The sequence below is a fragment of the Solanum stenotomum genome, chromosome 8, assembly GCF_019186545.1.
Source record: "Solanum stenotomum isolate F172 chromosome 8, ASM1918654v1, whole genome shotgun sequence".
NCBI classification, from domain to species: domain Eukaryota; kingdom Viridiplantae; phylum Streptophyta; class Magnoliopsida; order Solanales; family Solanaceae; genus Solanum; species Solanum stenotomum.
In genome coordinates this window covers 42,047,035-42,073,125 of record NC_064289.1, presented here as the reverse complement: position 1 = coordinate 42,073,125, position 26,091 = coordinate 42,047,035, and the positions used below count along the sequence as shown (strand labels likewise).

Sequence of the window (26,091 nt, the reverse complement as noted above, 5' to 3'; positions counted from 1 at the left end):
TTTGAGTTATAAATCATGAGAAGCTTTTCTTTAAGACAACACTTGAGTTTTAAACTGTGTTTTTGAGAAAGTTAAGATGAGTTTGAGAAAGAGCTTCTAAAACATGATTAGTATGACAATTGAGTAGGTCATCAATGTATGAATAGTATGGTATCTAGATATACCATCAATGTTTATGCAGTATGACTTCCCAAGTCATCAATGATCAGAGTATTGTTTTCTAAAAAGGAGTTTTCAAGTATGAGTATCTACATGTCAGTATTTTAAGCTATTCAGTATTTCAGTCATAATATATTCAGTTATACATGCCTCAGTTTATGAATGCATCATTATCAGATTAATTGTTGCATTCTCAGTTTGCATGTTCAGTTCCGAGCTATCCAGTATTTACAGAAATTCAGTCATAACCAGTTAATCACTAATTCATTGGGAGTAGCATAATACCGAGTTGGACTAGGGTTTCAGCGTACCCATATAGTCCCAGAACTACGAGCCACGTAGGTGTAAGTCCCCTCTGTGGGCAACATCAGTTTAGTGATCACGCCAGCATGCCTCTATACCTCTGGCAGGGTATATTGGGTCCTCTCGATGGGGCGTATACATCGGACTCCACATTTAGCTCATGTGGTTTTATGTCGGTTATTAGTAGCTCCCACAGTTCAGTCAGACTCTATTGCATTGACCATATTTCAGTACAGTCAGTATTCAGTCTCAGCATGTTATAAATTTGGTCATTGCATTCAGTTAGCTCAGTATTCAGTATTTTCAGTATCTATATCATGTTCAGATTATATCATTGCTCAGTATGCTTTGTTCAGTTATGTGTTCTTTCAGCTTTACTCTATCCTGCATGCTCAGTACCTTTCAAGTACTGACGCATACGTGCGCTACATCTTCTCGTGATGTAGGTTCAGGTTCTCAGCATCCAGATCACGCTTAGATCGATTCCCGATCTTCAGTTCAGCAGAATCAGTTGGTGAGTCCTCATTCTTCGGGGACAATAGTCATGAGTTTCTTTTCAGTGTTTTAGTCTTTAGTTTCAGTTTTGCTAGACTTAGCTGGGGCCTGTCCCAGCATTTCTAGTCAGTTTAGAGGCTTATTTCAGACATAGTTAGATTCAGCTTAGTGTTTTGAGTTTGATATTTCTTTTGTATTAAACTCTCAGATTTGATATATTTAGCTATAGTATATAGGTATTCCCCATCTTTTCAGATATAATTATGAATTAGCTTCCGCATCAGTTTATTATCTTTAGTATGCTCATGATCATGCCAGCAGGGTTAGCTTGGGATCACTTGTGGTCCTAGGTCCCGTGTCCGCTTCTTGGGGGTAGCTCGGGGCGTGACAAATCTCTACACAATATACCAAAATAGATGACTCTACTGCTAATTCGACCCTCTTTCTAACCCCTACTGATCTATGAATGGACAATATCTTTGTATTTTAATCTCATAGTCATAAGCATAACCTTTTATATGACAACTCCCCATATATGATCCACCGCAAAAAGCACAATGTAGCACAATTGATCTTTACTGCTCTAGGTGACGGTACTATTACGAGCATGATAGTCGAAGCTTTCATCAAAACCTAAATGAACCTATCAATCTAACCTGGTACCAAGGAATTGTTTTGATCGTGATCCTGGTGGCCTCTTTGAATACTAATGTTCGGACTATCCTGATCATTTGTTTGAAACCCTTTGGGTCTATTATCCTTCATTGAATCTCTTGTCATCCTCTTAACCGTATATTGATTATGTTAGAGCCTATTTGTTCCCTGTAATAGCCTGAATCTTCAATATGTCAAGGTTAATAGTAAGTGTCGTAATAGGGCAAGCTCAGTAGCAATCGTAATCGAAAGAACTCAAACCTTATGACTCAGCTTTATAACACGATTTGAGTTAAAGAACGGTAACTTTTCTAAATGATATATGTAGCTTCTTGCTAATAGAATATGGTTCATAATATATTTATAAACAAGACTCTAGTTGACACAACTTGCAGATTCCCTAGGATATGACGTGGCTCTAATACTAAGTTTGTCACGCCCCAAACTCAAGGGGTGCAACTGGCACCTGATGCAAAAACTTAGGCCTGAGTCAACTGTGCTGAATCACTTGCTAATGGCGCATGGTAGCCATATAGATTTAAGAAAATAATCAAGTATATCTCGACCTAAAAATAATCCATCTACTGGCAAGGCCACTGTCAACAGTTCTATAAAGAAAATAGGTACTTCCAACAGTTTATATTAAGCAATACTCAGCTAGCATAGAAGCCTGTTTGGGCCGTGGAGGCCACCATGGTATCTAGGAAAGCATGAACGATATATGGGCCATCAAAGCCACCATTATCTGTATATAGAAACTGAAAAATAGGAAAACATTTTAACTATATCGCAAGAAACTATTAAACATCGGCCGAGTAAAATGCAAGGCCAACATGGCCAATAACGTGACCAACAACCCAACACACTAGTCTGCAAGCCTCTATGAATATAACACTTGGACGGGACAATGCCCTAGCCTACCCAAAAAATGCAAACCACAAAATAAGCGAACATAAAGGACTCTTGCGACACCTAGAAGAAAGAAGTAAACCAATCAACAGGATATGAGGCTGTGCCACTCGATAGGTCTGTCTAGATGTCGCTCATGACCTACATGCATAAATGCAACGTCCCTGACAAGGGGCATCGGTACAAAATAATGAACTGAGCATGTAAGGTAAACTTAAAGCTGAAACTGGAGTATAATTACTAAATAAAAAGGGCGGGGGTGGAACACAAGTAGAATAGCTTATCTCCCCACATTAAGATAACATAAACACATAACAAGAAATAACTTTAACAGGCCCCCATAAGCCTGACAAGTACAAACAACACATAATTATTATAGGTTAAAATGATTGCAATCAATCACTAAATACCCATATTCCCCCCTTACCGGGATCCCAATGTAAATCTTATATGAATTGTCTGAATTTACATGTGCCATGAATCAATGCAAATCTAAGGCTCTTTGGTATAATATTTATATGTTTCTTCATAGCTGTGCCATGAATCAATGCGAATTTGAGGCTCTGTGGTACAATGCATATATGTTACCCCATATGTACAGCCTACTGGGCCCGTAGGCATAGTCTACCCAACCCATAGGCTCGGTCTACCTGGACCATAGGATCGATCTACTTGGCTCATAGGCTCTGTCTACCTGGCCCGTAGGCTCGATCTATCCGGACTGAATGCTCGGTCTACCCAGCCTAAATACTTGGTCTACCTAGCCTGTAGGCTTCGTATAAGAATCAATATGTATGCTCAAGAACCTTGCAATGTGAGTGTCTACTAAGGCCAAAACAAGCTCATAAGTGGCATCTAGACGATAAAACATCACATCAATAAGAAGTAATTTTAACTAATCAAAACAAAATCATGACCTACTTTTCTATGCTGCTAAGTAAGAAATAGTGTGTCACTGATAGACATTATATCATATGGTCGTAGCCAACTCAACAGGACAGGGTTATAGGTCAACTAATGATAATACACCAACCAAAACAAGCTTAGGCAATTAGGATCATACCAGAAGATAGAGAATAGCCTTAGCATACCTTCCAACCAAAGCCCAAAAAATGTCTCTATGAAGCTTGCCCAACAATGCAACAATACAAAAATCAGCGAGACTGCAAAAACAAGCCATGACTAATCAATAAGACGCTATTGCCACACTGTTGACCAGCCAAGTCCAACCGACTAAGTGAGGTAAATAACGACAACAATCATCAGCTAACTTTATTGATGCTCACATAGCAAAGCTAAGGTTGGTTTGCAAGAGCTGTGTAGGTCGACCAGACTTGGATATGGATGTCATCGGATTGCGAGTGTTCCCTTTATCACTGACAGGCGATGTTGCTATATGGTTCACTGAGTTTCCTTATAACTCAATCTATACATGGGACCAACTGAAGGATGTGTTCTTAGCAAGATATTATTCAGTGTCCAAGAAGCTCAATCACAAAGATAAGGTCAACAATTTTGTGGCATTACCTGGAGAGTCTGTGAGTAGCTTTTGGGACAGATTCACTGTGTTTGTAAGAGGTGTTTCGAATCACCGTATTGATGATGAGTCGCTGAAGGAGTATTTCTATCGAGGTCAGGATGACGATAATAAAGTAGTGCTTGATACTATTGCTAGAGGTTCATATGGTGTGCACATATGCACAGATTGCAGAAAAATTGGAGAAGATCTCTCGCAACAATAAAGCATGGAGCACTAGGAGGTTGGATACTTGGAGAAACATATTTGCCATTCATGCTACAAACAACCAGTCTTCGGATAAGATTCATGAGGAGATGGCTCAGATGAGGACCGAGTTGGGGTTGGTATTGAACCATGTGAGCGGAGGTGTGGAAAAGGTAAATGTTGTGAAATACTTGACTATAACTCCACCACCAGTTGAAGAGTGTTACTATGAAGAAGATTCTTATTCGGTGAATGATCAGATGGGAGGTTTCGGACCAAACGCCCAAGGATCCAACACGGACAATTGGCGCCAAGGTCAAGGAAACCAAGGTCGGAACTATGGCAATTACAACCGAGAGGGTCAATATGTCTGGGATGGGAATTTCAATCGCGACAACAACTATAACCGAAACAACTCTGGCAACAGAAATGATCGGGTTGGACCTTATGTTTCCCCTCAAAATTGGGAATCTAGTACTAGGGAAACTGGAAGCAATATGGCGCGTATTGAAGATCTGATGCAGAAGATGATGAAAAGGTTTGATGCAACTGATGAGAATGTGAAGGAGATGAGAAAAGACTTGTCTGGTATTGGTCAAAAGGTTGATTCCCATGCAGTGTCAGTAAAGCAACTAAAGCAGCAGATGACTCAGTTGTCTACTACAGTGAACCCACGTCAACCTGTCACTCTTCCTAACAACACCATCCAGAATCCAAAGAATGATGATCATTGTATAGCAGTTACTACTCAAGGAGGTAAGCAAACCATTGATCCACATATGCTGTTTGTGGTGGATGTTGAGATTAGAAAAGAAGATGATGTGGTTGAGGTTAGAGAAGAGTCTGAGAATTCGATAGAGAAAGAATCAGATATATCTCAGAAAGTGGTCCCCATACCTAGACCTACACCACCATTTCCACAGAGGTTAGTGAAGAAGACTGAAGATGGTAAATATCATAGGTTTATTACTATGTTGAAGCAGTTTTCCATCAACGTTCCGTTGATAGAAGCTTGGGAGCAAATGCTTGGGTATGCGAAGCTTATGAAAGATATGGTGACAAAGAAAATGTTAGTGAGTTTTGAAGATGATTATGGATTGCAGCATTGTAGCGCTATTGCTATAAGGTCTCTTCTGCAGAAGAAGAAAGATCCCGGTGCTTTAACGATTTCATGTACTATAGGGTTGTTACACTTTGCTAAGGCATTGTGTGATCCTGGTGCTAGCATCAACCTCATGCCATTGTCTATTTATAAAAAGTTGGGTTTAGGAGATCCAAAGCCTACTACGATGCGGTTACTTATGACCGATTGAACCGTGAAAAGGCCCATTGTTGTACTTTATGATGTGCTAGTGAAAGTGGAGTTGTTTATCTTTCCAACAGATTTTGTGATTCTTGACTATGATGTTGATTTTAAGGTTCCCATCATCCTTGGGAGACCATTCCTTGCCACAGGGTATGCATTGGTTGATATGGAGAAGGGGCAGATGAAGTTTAGACTGAACAATGAAGAAGCAACTTTCAATATTTTTAGGTTCATGAAGCAGAGTGGTGAGCTCCAAACGGTATCTGCTATAACTTATAGAGTTGAGAGTAGAACAAAAGTGCAAATTGAAGAGGGACTAGGTGTTGAGGCACTAGCAGCAGTTATGATAAATTTCGATAGTGATGGTATTGAAGAGTACGATGAGTTGGTAGCTGCACTCGATAGGTGCGAATATCGGTCAAAACCAAAGAAGTATGAGTTAGACATGAAGAATCATGAGTCCCCACCCGCGAGACCATCTATTGTGGAGGCACCAAAATTGGAGCTTAAGGCTCTACCATCGCATTTGAGGTTTGTATTCTTGGGTAGATATAATACTCTGTCGGTCATCATTGTGGCAGATTTAAATGCGAGACAAGTAGAATGCTTGGTGACTATGTTAAAGAGGTTTAAGCGAGCTATTGGGTGGACTGTTGTGGATATTATTTGGATTCCTTCCGCTATTTGTTCTCACAAAATCCGACTCATGCCAGATCACAAGCCTAATATCAAGTAACTGAGAAGATTAAATCCACCTATGCAAGAGGTAGTTAAAAAGGAGATCATCAAGTGGTTGGATGCCAGAGTTTTTTATCCCATTGCAGATAGTAGTTGGGTCTGTCATTTGCAAGGGTGGTATTACGGTGGTTCCAAATGAGAGAAACGAGCTCGTTCCAATACGGCCCATGAACGAATGGAGAGTCTACATGGATTATTGAAAGTTGAATGCATGGACGGAGAATGACCACTTTCCTATGCCATTCATGGACCAAATATTGGATAGACTTGCAGGCACGAGTTGGTATTGTTTTATTGATAGGTATTCGGGCTACAATCAAATTTCTATAGCTCCGAAAGACCAAGAGAAGACCACTTTCACTTGCCCTTATAGGACTTTTGCTTTCAAATGGATGCCATTTGGGTTGTGCAATGCTCCAGCAACCTTCCAACACTGTTTGATGACGATATTTTCTTATATGGTGGAGGACACTATTGAAGTGTTCATGGATGATTTCTCTGTGGTAGGTGACTCTTTTGATCGATGTATGGATAATCTGGCTGAGGTGCTTAAAAGGTGTGAAGACTGCAATCTGGTGCTAAATTGGGAGAAGTGCCACTCTATAGTGAAAGAAGGGATAGTTCTGGGTCATCAGCTTTCTGAGAAGGGCATTGAGGTTGACAGAGCAAAAGTAGAGGTAATAGAAAAGCTTCCACCACCTATCTCTGTAAAAGGTGTTAGAAGTTTTCTTGGGAATGCAGGTTTCTATAGGAGGTTCATTAAGGAGTTCTCTAAAATTGCACATCCATTGTACAAAACTACTCGAAAAGGAATATAAGTTTGATTTTGATGATGGTTGTCTGAGAGCATTTGGAAAGTTGAAAGAGAAGTTGGTTAATGCACCTATCATTATTTCGCCGGATTGGGGACAACCATTTGAGGTAATGTGCGATGCGAGTGGGGCGGCGCGTGGTGTAGTATAAGGATAGAGGAGAGAGAAAATTATTCACCCTATTTACTAAGCTAGCAAAGCTCTAAATGTGGCCCAGAAGAATGATACTGTGACTGAACAAGAACTTCTTGTGGTGGTTTTCGCATTCGAGCAATTTCAATCCTACTTGCTTGGTACTAAGGCCATAGTGCATACTAACCATTCTGCATTGAGGTATTTGATAGCGAAGAAGGATGCAAAACCGAGGTTGATTAGATGGGTATTATTGCTGCAGGAGTTTGATTTTGTGGTAAAAGATAGAAAGGGGACCGAAAATCAAGTTGCCGATCACTTGTCCAGGTTAGAGGAAGAGGCAATGCTAAATCTTGGTGATAGGGCTGAAATTAATAATGCTTTTCTAGATGAACAGGTATTTGCTGCTTCCCATGATCTAATTCCTTGGTTCGTACACTTTGCTAATTATTTGGCAAGTGATTTGGAGCCCCCGATTTGTCTTTTCACCAAAGGAAAATTTTTATGCATGATGTGAAGAAATTCGTTTGTGATGAGCCTTACTTGTATCCTAGTTGTGCTAACAGGATTATTCATTGCTGTGTGCCCGAGGTTGAGATGTTGAGTGTACTTGAAGCATGTCATCCATCGCCTGTTGGTGGGCATCATAGTGGTATTCGGACTGCGCATAAGATTTTGTAGTGTGGGTACTACTGGCCTACCATCCACCAAGATGCTTATGATTTCGCCAAGTCTTGTGATCGTTGCCAAAGAGAAGGAGGGATTTCAAAGAGGCAAGAGCTTCCTGTGAATCCTATATTGGTGATAGAGTTGTTTGATGTATGGGGCATTGATTTTATGGGTCCATTTGTGATTTCACATGGGATGAAGTATATTCTTGTTGCGGTTAATTATGTATCAAAGTGGTTGGAAGCAGTTGCACTCCCTAACAATGAAGGTAATGGTGTCACTACATTTTTGAAAAAGAATATTTTCTCTAGATTTGGTACACCGAGGGCGATTATCAGTGATGGAGGTTCGCACTTTTGTAATAAGTTGTTCAAGGCGCTACTTGAGAAATATGGTGTCCACCACAATGTAGCCACTCCTTACCATCCGCAGACTAGTGGGCAAGTTGAAGTGTCCAACAGAGAGATCAAATAGATTTTGGCGAGACTGTGAAGGCTAATAGAACGGATTGGTCAAGGAAGCTTGATGATGCTCTATGGGCCTATCGCACTGCATACAAGACTCCCATAAGTATGTCTCCTTACCAACTTGTATATGGGAAGTCTTGCCATTTACCGGTAGAGCTAGAGCATAAGGCTTTGTGGTGATGAAGAAGCTAAATTTGGATTGGAGTGCCTCATCTAATCAAAGAATGAATGACTTGAATATGCTTGATGCATTTTCCCTAAAAGCTTATGAAAGTTCAGCCTTGTACAAAGAGAAGATAAAGAGGTATCATGATCAAAGAATTGAAAAGCGAGAATTTGTTGTGGATGATCTTATGCTTCTATTCAACTCTAGGTTGCGCTTATTTTCGGGTAAACTCAAATCCAAATGGACCGGGACATTTTTGGGCACAAAAGTGCTCCCCCATGGAACGGTTTAGCTTGAGAACGGTGAAGGAACATGGTTCATGGTTAATGGGCAAAGGATCAAGATCTATATGGGAAACACAGAAAGTGTGCAAGAAGTTGTTGAAGCCTATCATCTTTATCAATTCTGAGTAATCCAGAAGCCTACGTCGTGCCGCAATGTTTAATCAAGCGCTTCTTGGGAGGCAACCCAAGATGTACTATCTAGCCAATGATAGGATTTTGTTTTCCATAATTTTCTTTGTTTAGTTGATTCTCTGTATTAATTTAGATAGGTGTTTTAGTTTTACTAATGTTGGCTAGAATTAGCATAGGGTCCGTGTCTTAAAAGTGTCAAGAAAATGTAAAAAGAATAGCCTAATGGTTACTACATGTGCAGGCGTGCTATGAAAAATTTGCAGAAAATGGTCTGGTGCAGAGGTCTCCGGACCCCATCGATGGTCCGCAATCCATCCACGGACCGTGAATGGTGTCCGTAGATCCCAGCTAAGTGTCTAAATTTTTCTAAGTGTAAAGGCGATTTACGGTCGCAACTGACTGACCATAGATAGACCTACAGACCGTAAGCGGGGTCTCGTAGGTCCTAACCCTAAGTTGGGCTGACCCAACCCGGACCCTCCCTTTTAAAAACCCCACCTTTCAAAATTCATTCCCTCTTCCCTCATTTCCCCCCCAAAACCGTTTTAACTTTTTCAAATCCCATAAATCACTCCCCAAATCACCCACTCCCCCATATACCATTCTCATTAATTCATACCAAAATCCCAAAACTTTTTCCCCCCAAACTCTCTAAACAGCTATATCAAAACTTTGGTGTTTGGGTTCGGTGCAACTAGGACATTAGTATGGTATTGCAAAGCTTAGTTTCATCACACAATCCCACCACTCCTCATTGCTTGTAAGGCAATAGACTTTCCCCCTCACTTTAAATTTCGGTTCATAGATTGATTATAGAAAGTTGGGAGTTGGGTCTTGACCTTGGGTATGCTAAAAATTGACTTGCAAACACCCTTGGGATGATGAATAGTGATTGTGTGTTGTAATATTGTTTGAGATGTGTGTGATTAAAGTCTAAATGTAAGTTTCGACTTAGGATTCCAAAGATTGTCTTAAAGACTTGTTAAAATGATTAATTGAAATCCTGAGAATGACGAACTAGCATGATTAAATGTTGAAAATCATGGTTAGACTAGGATACTATTGAAAATGGTCAAATATGTCAGCTTGAAATTAAAGCATTTTTGGAACCTGGCACAGATCCCATCCATGAGACCCCGTCTACGGACCGTAGATCAGATCAGTGGTTGGATGCACTTGAAGATTTCACAATGTGAAACCACGGAGGTGGACTACGGTCCGTAGATCAATCTACGGACCATTCTGTACATTTGTGGCTTCCATCTGCGACCAATATTATTGGTCCTCTGATCCACGGAAGGGTTCCATGGACCGTAGATCAGTCTACGGACCGTAGGTCCCCACCGTAGATGACCAATGTAGGCACTGTCTGGAAAAAAAATTGGGTCTTTGTTGTTGTTCGTTTATAGTTCTAAAATTATTTTGAGTGTGTTTTTAGATAGTTTTTGTAATAATAACTCTTCCACAGGTACTACGGCACCCAAAAAGCTAGTAACCTACACAAAAAAAGGCAAGTCAAAATATGTTGCCCCTAGCTTCAGGTTAATCGATGAAGATAACGATGTGGAGACGGATCCGGCATACGTTCCTCCCAATACATGGACCTCTCCCACTGCACCCTGAGTCACCAGAGGCACCCCCCGAAAGGTGATTCCCGACGTAGTCACTGTCTCCCAGTCTGATGAGGAGCAAACATTGATCGGGTCACCAACTGTGGGTGCTTCCTATTCAGAGAATGGGTCTACATCCGGCTCTGAGTCTGCCCATGATTCGGGCTCTGAGTCTAGCCATGCTTCAGGGTTCAAGTCTTCCCATTCTTCAGGGTTCATTGCTAAATCAGCCACATGGTCTGGCAAAAATGAACAAGCTGCCTCGTCTGATGAGGCCACTAGCTTGGAGTCAATACCAGCACCACGGAATGATGACCCTACTCCAGTGGCCGGCGAGCCAAATAGATGGTGTGTTGAGGGGCAGTGGTAGATCTATCGTGACGCCAAGATGCTCAATGAGAAGGAGAAGATGGCCTAATTGATCACTGATAGCGCAGAGTCCTCACTGGGAGCTTGCATACCGTACCAGAGATACACTGGATGTTCAAACTACACAAGTGCGACTATATGGCCTAAGCACCTGGGACATACATCAAGGAGATTGTGCGGGAATTTTATGCTTCATATGCTGTCACTCTCTGAGGGTCGATTTCCAAGCAGACCAAGCCCACATAACAGGATCCTCTCACTTCTACCATGGTCCAAGGGTGTCCGGTAGACATTTCATGGGCTACTATCAGCCGATTTCTCTATGGCCCTATCACCGGTCAGTCTTGGACACTGAACACGTAAGAGTTTAATTACCGATGGTATATCGTGCGGGGCGGCTATTTCCAGAGAAATGCTGAGCAGCAGGAGACTGTTACACTATGGTTGGCTAAATACATTGCTACATATGGCGAGCGTGCGGAGTGGGTCACCGCACCATAGTTGGGTATCCGAAAGGCCACATTAAATTTTGTGGCCAAGTTCTTCTAGTTGTTGGTGCGTAACAGGGTGTCGCCTACAAAATCTGACAACCAACTAACATGGGACAGAGCCGTCATGGTTGCAACATTAGTAGCAGGATTGAAGATTTACTTTGCCTGCATGCTGCTGCAGAGATTCACGAGAGGGCATTTAAGATCTCCGCTACTTACCCCTTTTCATGTTTGATTTTCTAATTGTGCAGGAACTCTAGAGTGCTGATGTGGCACTGTGATAGGTAGATCCACCCTACTAGGACTTTGGATATAGGCCTCATTCGAGATGGGGCAAATGTGGCAGCACCTCGCAGAGAGCCCCAAGTTTAGGTACCTTCCTTAGGCGCAGATCTTGCAGACACGGTGGAGAAGGCACAGGGCGGTGACCCCATTATACCAAACCACACTGATATTGTCCCAACCTCCTCTTCTCAGGTCGCTAGTAGGGTTCCTAGCTCATCCAGGTCCACGCCACCGTCAAGAGCTGTTGTTGTCCCGTTGGCCAGAGTAGAGAAATTAAAGGCTTAGATGGCCACACTGCTGCACCACATCTAGCCTTGGATGCAAGAGTCGATAGCAGAGTCTGAGGCCAACGTTGAGAAAAAGGTGGATGCGTTTATTTTTTTAGGGTTCTGGCTCGACAAGTCCCCGACACCGATCATTCCTCCATCCGGGCGGAGTTGGCTAGTCTCCGAGCTGATGTGGATGCCATTCTTGAGATTCCTGCGGATGAGCCAAAGCATGCACTGACGGTATTATCTGAGGATACCGTTCTTGATGCCTTATTCAAGGTGGATGCAGAGACACAGACCGATCCCACCCGTGCTCATGGCAAGAGGCTCCGTTCTAGTCGCCCTTTTGATGTCGTTGATGATGCTCGAGCTAGAAAAAGGGAGCGTAAGAAGAAGGAGCAGGCTAGGAGAGCATCAATATTAGATGAGGAGTTGTGCCAGAGAAGAGTGCTCAAGGCTACTACTGGGGGATCGAGTTCTGTGCCCATGAGGATTGATGTGAGCACAATTGATGGTGCAGTTAGATTCGCGGATAGAACTACTGATAGTGCTGTCCTTGTTGATGCGGGCACTACTGAGGGTGACCCGAGTGTTGATCCAACAGGCTTCGAGAAACCTGACCCACCCGCTTGTTGATAGGTCTTCGGCGGTTAGCGGCACAGGATTGCTCCACCCAATACATTACTCTTTTTATGTTTCTTTTGTGCTTTGGGGACAATTGCACCATATTTTGTTGGGGGTGGGATAAATGGATTGTGAGTGATAGGGTGAAGACTGACTAACCCAACTCATAATCCTCTCCGGGGTTTTCTTGCCTGTGTTCTTTTTCCCCAGGAGACTGTTTAATTCCTATTGAACCGACATGTGTTAGGATCGTATATGTAGAAGCATGAAAAAGAATGAAGCATGATGGCTTATGAAAAATGATATATGTCCAACTTTTGTGATGTGTGCTAGAATTTGTAGGCTAAGATAAGTTGAATGTGTTGGCTCTGAGTATGACATGCTAATGAATCAACTTGATGGCATGACTTAACCTTAAACTTGAACTGGGTAATCTGATAATCTCATAATCAAACTATGTGCCAAGTGTGTGTGAGAATAGTTGATTGTTCAAACAATTTTTGTGCCAATCTAGAACTTACTCGGTTAGTCATGCTAAGACAATCTACTCTAGAGGCTAGGAAGTGATCATAGGCCCTTGTTTTGATTAGTCCATAAATTGCCTAAAAAAAGAATCCAACCAAATGAAATAAATGTTCCCTTTGATCCAAATGCTTTTAGCCTAAATTAGACCATTTCTTCTAAACCCCTAACTCACCTTCACATAATCTACTATGTTGGCCCCGGTCCCTCCTTGGACATGTGCACCTCGACTTAGGCAAAAAGCCTAAGTTGAGGGTGGCTAATGTAAAAAGTAACTTCAATCTTGGCCCTCATCCGACATCGGGTATTGTGCACCTCAACCAATGGAAAATCCATAAGTTGAGGGTGGCTATGAAAGAGGAAACCGAAAGAAAAATGGGTATGAAAAGAGTTTGATGTTGAAAAAGAGAAAAAGAAAAAAGAGAAAAAGATGTGACTTGTTGAAAGCTAAAGAAAAGAATAAAACGCAAAAAAAATATGAAAGTGAAAAATAAAGAGCTACAAAATCTAATGTCACATCCATGTTTGAAGAAAATCAAGGGGAAGAAGGTAAAACGGTAGGCTGTCAAAAATTGAAAAAAAATAAAAATAAAAAGAGGTTGAAAGCCTAGTGTAATGTCAAGGAAGGCAGAAAGTCACTAAGAAGTACCCAAATGTACCACACCTGATCCTGAGCCTACGTTACAAGCCAAGAAAGTCCTATAGTGATCCTAGAATCTAGTTTGGAGAGTCTAAGCAGTGAAAATAAGGGCAATCCTATGGTATTGAGCACTAACTGTAATTGAAGCTACTTCTGAGTGTGAGTGTTAAATAAATCCTTGTACTCAAATTCATATTCATTTTGTGAAAGAGGGATTTCATTTGAAGTAAGGGTTCTAGTTACATTGTTGGAAAGTTGGTACCTTGGTGATAGTGAAACAGTGTATGTTGTGTGTTGGTTGGTCAATCTTTGTCATATTTTGATCCATATGAATTAGCTTGTCGAGTCTAAGAGAATAGATTTTGCACCGGAAAAGAGAGTTGGGATAGAGAGCCATGTGATTGTTTGTGCTTAAATTGCTTGCTTCTATACAAGTGTCAGTTAGAATCTTAATGCGTCGCTTGAGGACAAAGAACAAATTTAAGTTGAGGGTGTTGATATATCGTGAGTTTACGGTATTTTTAATACGTTTCACTTAAGAGTTGTGTGTGTCTAGGGCCTTTTTGTATTAGTTTTATGTGTTTTTATTGTGTTTTTGAAGGAAATATGTTTGGACGCAGAAATAAAGAGACAACTGAAAGATGTGCAGAAAAGGGCATCTACGGAGGTGATCTACGGACCGTAGGTCCATTGACGCTCCGTAGATGATGATCGTAGATCAGCAGGCAAGGCATCGAAGGCAAATCAGGAAATTTGACCAAGTGTGGAACCACGGTGGCCATTGAAGGTTCGTAGATTGATCTATGGAAAGCACTGTTGATCCTTAGAATGATACTGTGAGGGTTCAGTACCTAATTTTTGAAGATTCTATGTGTGGAGCTACGGAGAGGGATCAAGGGACCGTAGATCGATCTACGGTACGTACTAGTGGTCCGTCATTTGCTTCAGAGAAGTTGAGTTTTGGAAACTTAAAATATTGCCCAAGTCATGGGTGACAGAAGGGACTCACGAACCGTAGATCCATTGATGGACCGTGAATCAGTCTCGTGGAATGAAGACGCGTACCCGAACATAATTTCCTTATTTCATTTCCTTTTTATTTAGGACTTATTTTTCTATATATTAGGGCATGAAAACCTCGTTTTTGGGGGTTAGACTTTATTACCTTAGTTCTACTTTGTGACTTTGGATTTTATTTTTGCAAACCTAGCAATTCTTGATTTCTTAAGTTGGTTTGGAAGGGTTTGGGTTTTGAAATTCAAGTTGAAATTCCGGGTTTGTTATTCGCAATTACGTAAGTTCATAATTCTTTCATCTTAAAATAATGAATTGTGTTAATATGATTATGGGTAACTAAACTCCACAACTAGGGTTGTAGGAACCATGAGCGATTAACAAAGTATTAATAGTAAATAAGCAATTCTTGAATAGTGTTTTGCATGCATTGATAATTCTTTCGTTTATAAGTCTTTTTAACGGTGTGCAACGTTAGAACTCGCCTTGTTGCTACTTGCCAGACCAATGAGGTAATCAACAAGAATAGAATTATCAACATAGATTTAGTGTGATACAATCTAATAGTCTAGTGTCGTTTGGTGCGAAGTAATAACTAAGCCAAACATCGATGTGATGTCTAATATGAGTTAAGGTAAGGGTTAGTAAATTATACACACATAGCCGGACCAAGGTGCGGGGTTAAATTCTCTAGATGCAGGACCAAGGATTTAGAGATACCTAGCTTATCACTTTGCATGTAGTACTCTAGGAAAGGATTGTTATTACTAGGATTACTGCGTTATGAGCTTGTGGTGAACACGTATACCCTAGTTAATTCTCTCATCTTGATAACAACAAAAATTGACTTTTGTGTACTGATTACTTACTGAATTCTTACAATTTGTTTCACAAATTCCCCCCTTTAATTACTTGTTTCTGGAAGTAATTTGACTAAATTAATATAATTGTTGGTTAAAGTTAAGTCTAAACCATTTTCCTCGTGGGATCGACCCCAACCTACAAGTCGGGTTCTTTACTTGATAACGATCGCTTATGCCTTTTTAGGGAGGTGTAATTTGAGCGTATAAATAAGCAAAGGAAGAAGAATGGAGAAGACCCATTTCTAATTTGGGGAAGATGAACTCCTTCTTTCTTCAAGTCTCCCAAAAACCCTTTCCAAACTTGAGAGAAAAATGCAAAAGCTAATATTCTAAGTCTCAAAATTACAATAATGTTCGGATCCCTAAAAATTAATAACAAGTTTAGTATTTATAGACTTCAGAAAATAGTGCTGGCGGATCTTTCGGCGAGGTTAGTCGGAATCACCGATTAACTCGGCGAATCACCCTTTGGTGTAGTTCGTCGCCGTCTTGCACTAGCCTTCAGCATCATCGTGTTCTGTGTCATTGGGCGACATAGTACTGCTTTGCGGAACTATTCGACGTAGCTCCGACTGCTCCTTTCATCCCCTTTTTAATCCTGCTCCTTTCGGGCTTCGCGTACTGGAACAAAAGGCGGAGTGTGTCCCTTCGGCGAATCACCAAGTGTGCTTGGAAATGCTCAGGCTTTAACTTCTTCGTTCTTTTCAGCCTTTTTGTTCCTTTTTGCGCCTAAGTGTCCATGCTTCCACTAAAACTTCAAATACTTGAAACTTAAGTGTTTTAATCAGATATTTAGAATAAATAAGCATTTGAGGGTACTATTTCTATTAAAATAAAGCCCTAAATGAGTCGAATTTGTGGACTCATCACCATGCGAGCATCCAAATGGTACCTTATGACGCTCTCTATGGGAGAAGATGCAGATCTCCTATTGAATGGTTTGAAGTTGGCGAAGATGGGTTGATAGGACCAGATTTAGTTCATCAAGCTATCATCAAGCTATGGAGAAAGTGAAAGTGATTCAAGAGAGGTTGAAAATAGCGCAAGTCGCTAGAAATCCTACACTGATGTTAGGAGAAGGGAGTTAGAATTCGAAATAGATGATTGGGTCTACTTGAAGGCTTCACCCATGAAAGGTGTTATGAGATTTGGTAAGAAGGGGAAGCTTAGTCCTCCGTATATTGGTCCTTATAGAATATCAAAAAGGGTTGGTAATGTAGCTTATGAGTTGGAGCTACCACAAGAGTTAGCCCCGGTTCATCCGGTATTTCACATCTCCATGTTGAAGAAGTGCATGGGCGATCCTTCATTGATCATACCAACTGACGATAGTGGATCAAGGATAGCTTATTTTGTGAGGAGATTCCTATTCAGATTCTAGATCGCCAAATTTGCAAGTTGAGAACAAAAGAGGTAGCATCAGCCAAAGTTCTTTGGAGGAACCAATTTGTTAAGGAAGCTACAGGGGAAGCTGAGGAAGATATGAAGAAGAGATATCCACATATTTTTTAGCCTTGACAAATTCCAGATCAAGGTACTAATTCTCTTCTTAGTACTCTTTAATTTATAAGTTGGCATGTTGTATTTGCATTGCTTGTTAGGTGTTTGAGCTGAATGTTAGATGTTAGACTCTTAGTCTAGTAAGAGTAATCTCATTCGAGGATGAATGTTCCCAAGGGGGAGATATTGTAACATTTCGCTAATTTGAAGAACTAGAAAGAGTCATTTTAGGAAAGAACGAAAAATTTGGAAATTTGTTAAGTTATGTTAAGTTTGGGTTTTTGGTCAAATTCAAATGACCATATATCCTATCTCAGGATGCACTAGGTGTGCTTCCGGATACCATAGGAAATATCTTGGAATTATCTTTCCAACGCCGCTGAGTTTGCGAGATTCTGAGTTCGTATTAGCGAGATATTGCCATTCGAAGTTGGGTTGTTCAAATAAGGAAAGTCTAAACTGGATTTTTGAAAGGTAGTTTGGTCTTTTCCTTACCAAATTAATTTATTTCGTTTTTAGGAGTGTAATTTGGGTACAAACTGAACTTGGTCAGTTTACGCTTTTGAAAAGTAAGTTAGGGTTTTGAGAGAAGGGAAAAGAGAAGTAGAAAAGAGGAGAAGGAGCAACAATCGTCAAGTTCTTCAAGAATCACTCGTGGATTTCGTCAAGGGGTGATCCATACGATGTATGTGAGATCACATAGCATTCAGTTAGTTAACCCATATGCTAATCATGATTCAAATCAGCGAAGTTATATTGATTTGAAAGTAAATCCTATGAGTTCTTGATGTAAATTCGTTTGAATTCTTGTGGGTTGATGTTGTTGAAGTTTCTTGAGTTTGATTCAAGAATTTAGGTGTGATTTCGAGTTGAATCTTGTATATATTGAGAGTATAGTTGATTCTAAGTGTTTGGGGAAAGAACCAAGTGAAATTAGTCGGTATAGATTTGAAAAATGAAGAGGAAAATTCGAGATTTTTTAGGGATAAGACTGGTGCGCCGCGCCTCTCAGTGGGCCCCAAAGCAGTCTCTAAAAAATGATATCTAGGGCACTGCGCTAGACAGAGCGCCCCAAGTCAGTCTCTGAAATTTTGAGGCTGGCTCCCCGCGCCTCTCAGAGCGCCAGGGACCCCAGTTCTTGCCATTTCTCCCCTATCTTTCCGTACTAGTTCCTTAGCAACGTACCTATGTTTCCTAGTTGATTCCAACACTCTAAGGTAAGTCTAAACATCATGAAATCATTCATAAACATGAGATCATGAACCTTGAATCCATAATTCAATTCAAGGAAAGTTAAGAGTCAAGTCTAGAAGTTAAGAAGCAATACAAGAGAAGTTCATAAATTTTTCATAAGTCTTTCACAAACGTTTTAAATTTTTTTAAGACTTAAGCTCTGAGTTGAGTAAAGAAGTAAGAGTAAAAGTTCATTTCTTCAAATATTATACAGGAACTAAGTATTCCCAAGAGTTAAAATGTTTTCACATTTGAGCAAGAAAGGGAAACACCGATTCCAAGTGAACTTTTAAGCTAAGTTTTAAGTAATTATCTCAAACCAAAGAAAGAGTTTTGTTTTAAAAACATATGAGCTAAGTATATTTTGGGGGTAGTATTGAGTACCAATATGGGGATACGAGTTCATAATAACTCAAGTCTCTATAAACCATGTCGCCATCATGGGTAGAAAAGAATCATACTTTTTAGATTAATCCTTAGTGCATTTTTTAGCATAGACTAGTGGATCCACTTAGTTAAGGCGTTTAGTACGGTAAAGTATAGGATAGTTCAGGAAGCGTGGGCAAGATGATGTATCACCACTTAGGCTCATAGTGATGGTTGTCGGTTAGAGAAACTCCCACAGTATTATATTACTTTACATGTAGACTGAGTTGATATTGCACTTCTTTAAAAAATTGAGTTGCTACTACTGTTTTAAATGCTTTGTATAACAGCACCATTATTGTTGTTTTACTTTGCATTTGAGTTAAGTTGTTCATGAGTTGAGTAAAGCCAAGGTAAGTGTTTCTTTCAGATTCCTTTCAAGCTTATGTTATATTTAGCTTTCCCCTCGCATACTTGTACATTCAATGTACTGATGTCATTTTCCCTGCATCATGCATCATTTTATGATGCAGACACTGGTAACCAGAATCAACATCTAACACCTCGTTGATCCAATTGAGCCGTCAAAGTTAGTTGGTGAGCCTCATTGCTTTTTGGAGGGCTCCTTTTTACATTGCTTTCTAGTATTTCAGTTCTTAGGAAGATCGAGGGTCTTGTCCCGAAATCCCTATTTGTTTTAGAGGCTTCATTGACGAGTAGTTATAGTCCTTTAGTCTTTTCGCTTTCAATTATATACGTTTAAGACTTGAGTTGCCATTTTGGCGAAGTTATTATCTCTTTAAGTTATTGCATGAGTTATATTTCTTATGTGTAAGTCTTTCGTTGAGTAAGTAAGTCAGGCCAAGGGTTCGCTTGGGGCCAGAAATGGTTCTCGAGTGCCAGTCGCGCCTAGGGTGTAGGCTCGGGGCGTGACAAATTCATTCCATAACATATGGTTTGCAGATCTTTTTCCAAAGATACACATGATAAAAAATCAAAAGAATTAACTTTTAAAAACTATTTTCCTCCTCAGATAAATAATAAGAAGGTTACCTAATGTAATCTTTAACCAGAATACCACCAATATTTTTGGTACATTCTCAATTCAATCTTGTTAAACAAGCCATCAAATTCTACAAAAGTAATGCATTAATCTTCTATTTCCATGATATGTTTCCTTTAACTACTAGAATACAAGAAATACCAACAGTATAATAATTTCCTTAAGATTGTTGTTCATATTGTATTTCTAAGATACTTAGAACAAAACATTGAAGAACTTGGTAAGAAACAACAAAGTTTAAAGAGTATTTTCAAACTACAAAAAGTAAAACTAGTAGAGAAATTAGAATCAGAAACAGATTAGAAACAATAGAAAACTATTTTTCTCAAATAAAGAAAATCGAGTCCACTTAATATATAATGTCCCCTTAAGGGAATTATTCCCCTCAAATACCCGAGGTTAATGGAATATATCCTCCCAGGATAGAACGATCTTACTCACTGGTGTATCGGTACCTAAAACCACGGTGTCAGTGAACCACTCATTGGCACTAAAGTACACTTACAATACTAGATTTAGTAATAGTAGAAGAAGTCCAGAAAAATTTGTTCAACTAAAATGAGAGGCAATCCCTCAATTTATAGAAAACAAAGGGTAGTGTGAAAATGTTCTTATTGTGCTTTACCGTAAAGGTCACAAACCTTTGAAAAAGTCACAATCTTTCGGGAAGGTCACAACCTTTCATAAAAATCACAACGTTTCATAAAATTCCAAACTTTTCATAAAAGTCACAACTTTTCATAAAAGTCCCAACTTTTCATAAGTCACAACTCTTCATAAAAGTCGCAACTTTTCATAAAAATCACAACTCTTCATAAAAGTCGCAACTCTTCATTTTCCATTAACACCTTTTAAAACCCAACATAAAATAATAAATATATATGCTAAATTGGGTGTTTTAAGTTTAGGGTATTATAGTAATTTAACATTTAAGTTAAGGAGTTCATGCTTTATGGTAGTACAAGTATATATACATTATTTCAAAGTAAAATATGATAAACTTATTAAGGTGTTTTTGTTCTTCATTGCGTAGCTTGCTTTTTCATTTGTTAAAGATTATTTTAAAGTGCTAAAATTACTTACAAATTTATGATATCTGTAATTTTCAAATTTTATCTTTATAAATAAGCTCAGCACGAAGAGGTAAGAGGAAAAACATAATTGTCTTTAATAATTAATTCTATGTGTAGATGCTAAACTTATCCTTTGGAAAGAACATACTGAAATATTTTGAATTAAATAATAATACCTCCATCCACTTCTAATTGTCGTAGTTTCCTTTTTTAGAGTCAAACTATAAAAACTTTGACTAACATTATACAATGTATTTTTTCATCATATTGATATGCAAGAAATTGCAGTTTATAGTACTTTTCATATAATTTTTGAATATCTAAATTTTTTGTTTAAAATATCAAATATATGTAATCCAATTTAACTTTAAACATTAGTTAAATTGACTTTCAAAAAGCGTAACATGGCAAACAAAAGTGAACGGGGGAGTAAACAAGTGCACTATAAGCAATGCTGATAAAACAATGACCAAGTTATCAAAGACCGATTAATATATACATTGATCAGCCATGAACTTAATTATGATACATAACTAAGGAGATAAAAAAAATATGAAATTGTCGTTAGGGTGAATCATGTTTAACGTTCATTAGTAACCACTTCTTCAAAGCATGCAAAAATAATATTGATCTATGAAGTAAGTTGGGAGTGTGTTCGGTAGGAATCATGATGTATCATATTAAGAAAATATGTGTTTTTTTCTAAAAATGATATTCCAGCCACTATATACCAAAATAATATATAGCTCAATTGAAGGGAGGATGCAATCAATGGAGATTGGACAAAGCATATTTCTCCTATCTGATTCTCCTATCAGAGTTATTACCTGTAAGGCTAGTAACAAAATTTGTAGGAGTTTGGTAATCATGATTAACCTTTTAATTCACCATCATATCATTTGCAAGCCTCTCTAACGGCTTGGACTCTAACAAGGCTGAAAGTTGACTCATTTGACATTCAAGTTGCTTGATAGATTTCGAGTGAAAGTTTACTTTATTATTCAAGGATGAGAAGTCATCCTTCATCTCTTTAAGCATTTCGTTGGATCCTTCAGCCTTTTTTAGAATGGGGGATAACAAATCATCCACCCGAAAGCTTCAAGAACTGTCCCTAGAACTAGGGTCGTCAGCCATGTGCATGTAACATTTATCATAGTCGTCTTCTGTCCTCCAAAATTTATTTTTGTTAGCCAAATATTGTTTGTGACTTCTCCGTCCATCCTTACTAAGTGTGTTCCAACCTTGATTCCTGCTCGACTTTAAAGAGCCCAGGCAAGGACCCTCCTCTAGTCTTGACACCTTTTGCACCTCTTTGTTTTTGGAAATACTCCCCATGGCCTTTTTCTTAGAATTTCCATTTGGGACATCATCTTGTCCATGTTTAAATATCGCTCTTTGTTTTTCTCCACTTGCTCTTTTTTCATCCAAAAATTCAAAGGAGACGCTTGATCTTCTCTAGTGTAACAAGCACGGTAGATTTTTGTTATCTCATCAAGAAAAGTAGATGCTATATCAGACAGTCGTTGCATGATTCATCCTTGAACAAGCTGGTCATCCACAACTTTGTTGACTCAGTCGCGGCTCCGATAGAAATATTGTAACAAGACATTGTTCGGGAGTCAGTGAGTTGGACATTGGAGCAGTAGCTTCTGAAACCTCAACCATGTCTCGTGAAGTTGTTCCATATCCACTCGCTTACAGTTCTGAATATGGTCCCTCAACTTCACCGTCTTCGAGGGAGGGAAAAACCTTACGTAAAATGCCTCAGTGAGCTCCTCCCAAGAAGTAATTGATTCTCTTGGCAACTCGGCCAACAACTTGATTGCCTCCCCATTAGAAAAAAGGGAAACAACCAAAGTTAGACCGATTCTTCTGTGATATTCTTGAAGGAAAATGGAACACACACATTCGAAAAGTTCCAAAGGTGGTCATGAGGATCCTTAGTAGCATGACCTCCATAGAGAGACTTCATTTGCAATAGTTACAACAAGTATTGGTCACATGAAACACCGCGTTCCCCACAGTCAGAGGCAATCGAATAGCACCCGCACTTCCCAACTGATCTTCATTGACATCGTGCAAATTACCGATGCCATCATTGTGACCAAGTTAGCTAGAATTGATCCCGTTAATACTTATATCTTCATGTGATTAAGAGCAACCAACAACGAACAAAATAAGTTGATTCAACAACAACACGATTAGTTCAAGACTAAACTTCACTAAAAGTATTCTAAACACCACCCCCGACAGCGGTGCCATTTTTTATAATGTTCAACTACACTTCATCCGATTCAAAGTGTAGGAGGTCGCTAACAAGTATAAACCCAACTAAGAGTTGGGGCCGATCCGATCCCACAGGGAGTGATAGGGTAAAGAATTTGATTAAGAAGTAAAATGGTGGTCTAATCATTTGTAGATGTAGACATTTTTTAAACAATAAAATAAATAACAAAGGATTGATAATTAATGTCAAATGGAGGGATTATAGTGAACAGTTAAATACTACAAACAACAAGTAGAGAGGATTTCTTAGGAGTGTGATCAATTGAATGCCAATTTCATAAAATGGGTGATAATTACTTACTAGAAGTCGTTGAATATTAGTCGGTAGGCTAGGCTTTAGGTTTATCAATTAACTATCATGAATCAAGTGAGTTCTTTCGAACCTCGATAAGCATAACACTTATGAAAAGCCCAACACGTCAATCAATCTACTTTTTCAAGCTAGATTGGTAGAATTGAATTTAGACCCACTTTATCAAGATAAGTTTATAATAACCCAATCACTACAATCATAAACTAATAGTTTTAACTCTAATACTTTTTTTCTCAAGCAAGCTTAGAATGCTAAATTTGAATTGCATTTGCAACGACAATTCATCAATCAAAACTCAACTATTAATTAAACTCACTTCAAATACAAAATAACACCAATAAGCTAATTGAAACATTCAATCAAATAATCACACTCCCAAGAATGGGGATTTTATCCAAACATCATAAAAAGCAAGAAATTGTTTCTAACTATGTTCTCCATCAGATTAGGTAACAATCTATGAGTCTTCAAATGCCAAATTAAGGCTCAAAATCAAAAGAAACCCTAAATCTGTACTCAAAGTGTAAAAATAGTGTTTGGAATGCTCAGGAGCAATAACCCAGAACTGCACAATGTGGGAACTGCCAAAACTGCTTTTAAAATTTCATTTATACATTTCCAGAATTTCAGCTTTGTAGACACTTGGTGTAATAAGTCTGGCTTCGCCAACCTGTTTGGTGATACGCCGAGTGCCCCTTTCATTGACTTCTTGGCTTGACTTTTTACCCTTTATTTGCTTTAATTTTAGGAGAGCAATATTGGGGTCGCCGACCTAGTCAGAAACGTGCCAAGTGGTCCTCGTCTCACCATTTTGGTTTGAATTTTCACCACTTACTCTGTTACTTTTTGTAGGCTATGTTGGCATCGCCAAACTCTTCGGCAACTCGCTGAAATACCTATCAGATCCCTAAGTTGGTCTTCTTCATGGGCTGGCTTTTTGGTATCTTAAGAGAGCTAAAAATCTATTCGGTGACTCGTCGAGTGGATTTATCGAGTACCAACCTCGCTTTCCTTTAACTTCTTAAGATTTTTCACTCCTTTTTGCCTAGTAATGCCCTTGCATTGCTCTTTTGCCTTCATTGCTGCAAATTAGCACTTCAACATTAGTTTAGAGCATTAAATAGGTATTGAGGACACTAAAACTTTGAATATTAAGCCCTAAATGAGTCGAAATCCCCGACTCATAAGTATGTAAGCTTTCATAGTGTTGGGGTTTCTCACCCTCATGCCAATCATATAAACTTTTACCCATGAATCCATTCTTGAAGGTTATATTTGGGTTCTTGAGAAGTTCGTGAGTTTAGCTGATAATTGAGGTTTTTGAAATCCTTGTGGTGAGGTTCTTTAGAAATAGTTGAGTCTCTTGATTTAGTTTTCTGTGGGTTTCGCTGAAAACATTTTGGATTTGTGAAATTACAACATAAAAATGAAGTGACCATGAGTTGAATCGAGTTTGGGAGAGGAAGAAATGATCAGGCAAATATACGCTCTCTGGTCCACATCGCGGAGGCATTTTAAAATTCAGTCCCCAGAAAAGTACCCCATCTCCACCTCGCGGAGGCGATACAGACTTCATTGTCCCAAAATTTAGTTTCGTGACAAAAAATTAAATCACTCTCTACGTCGCACTAGTTTTCTCCAAGTTGTGTCCTCGCTCGTTCCTAATTATCAACTATCCAAACTATGTCTACTCACTGAGAAAATCCTATATATCCTAATTATGATCCTTTAATTCATAATTCAAATTCAATGTACAGCTAAGAGTAAAGTACGGGTAGAGTTTGAGAAAGTCACTTTGAGTATTTTCGAGGAGTCATATACAATTAGTTAATTTGTTTCAAGAATTGAGTAAGTGAGTATGAGAATGCGAAGAGTATATTCATGAGTCTACATTATTATTGAGATCCTTGAGCTAAGTCGTTCATGCCCATAATTCTGCACGAACTCCATAAATTGAGTATCTTTTAGAGGAGTAATATCTTTGAGATCGTGAGTATTGAGTTCCTAACCCTTTTGAGATGATATTCCTAATTATGGGACTACCATATGTTATACATGAAGGTCCTTGAGTTGAGTTGATCATGCCCATAATTCCTCATAAACACCATGAGTCGAGCTTTCTTGAGATGAGTAGTATCATTGAGTCCTTGAGTTATGGAGTTGTTGATTTCCTAGTATTGAGTTCTATATATGGTTATTTAAAACCTTGAATTGAGTCGTTCACATCCATAATTTGGTATGAACCCTATTTGGGAAGTCTTATTCAATTAATTATAATTTCTTTTAAGACTTGAGCACTTGAGTATGAGGATGAGGAGAGTTGAGTTTCATTTTTTAAAATGAATATATGGGAACTAAAAGTTCCCAAAATAGTAAATGTTTTTATATTTAAAACGTGGGGAAACCTTGATTTCCAAATAAGTTATTGAGGATTTTTGAGCACTATCTCTTTTAAGAGAATATTTTGAGTAATTATCTCAAATTGAGGAAGAGTTATGTTTTAAACATATGAGCATGAGTATATATTATTGGAGTAGTATTGAGGACCGATATGGGGGAGAGTTAAGACAACATACAACCCCCATAAACCAAATATGCTAACATGGGTAAATGGTCATACT

At 39.0% G+C, this 26,091-nt stretch overlaps 1 pseudogene; it reads left to right on the top strand.

Moving 5' to 3' along the window:
• The window catches only part of LOC125873800 (uncharacterized), a 180,470-nt pseudogene extending 167,861 nt beyond the window's left edge, over nucleotides 1-12,609 (top strand).
• The last annotated feature ends 13,482 nt before the right edge of the window (nucleotides 12,610-26,091 follow it).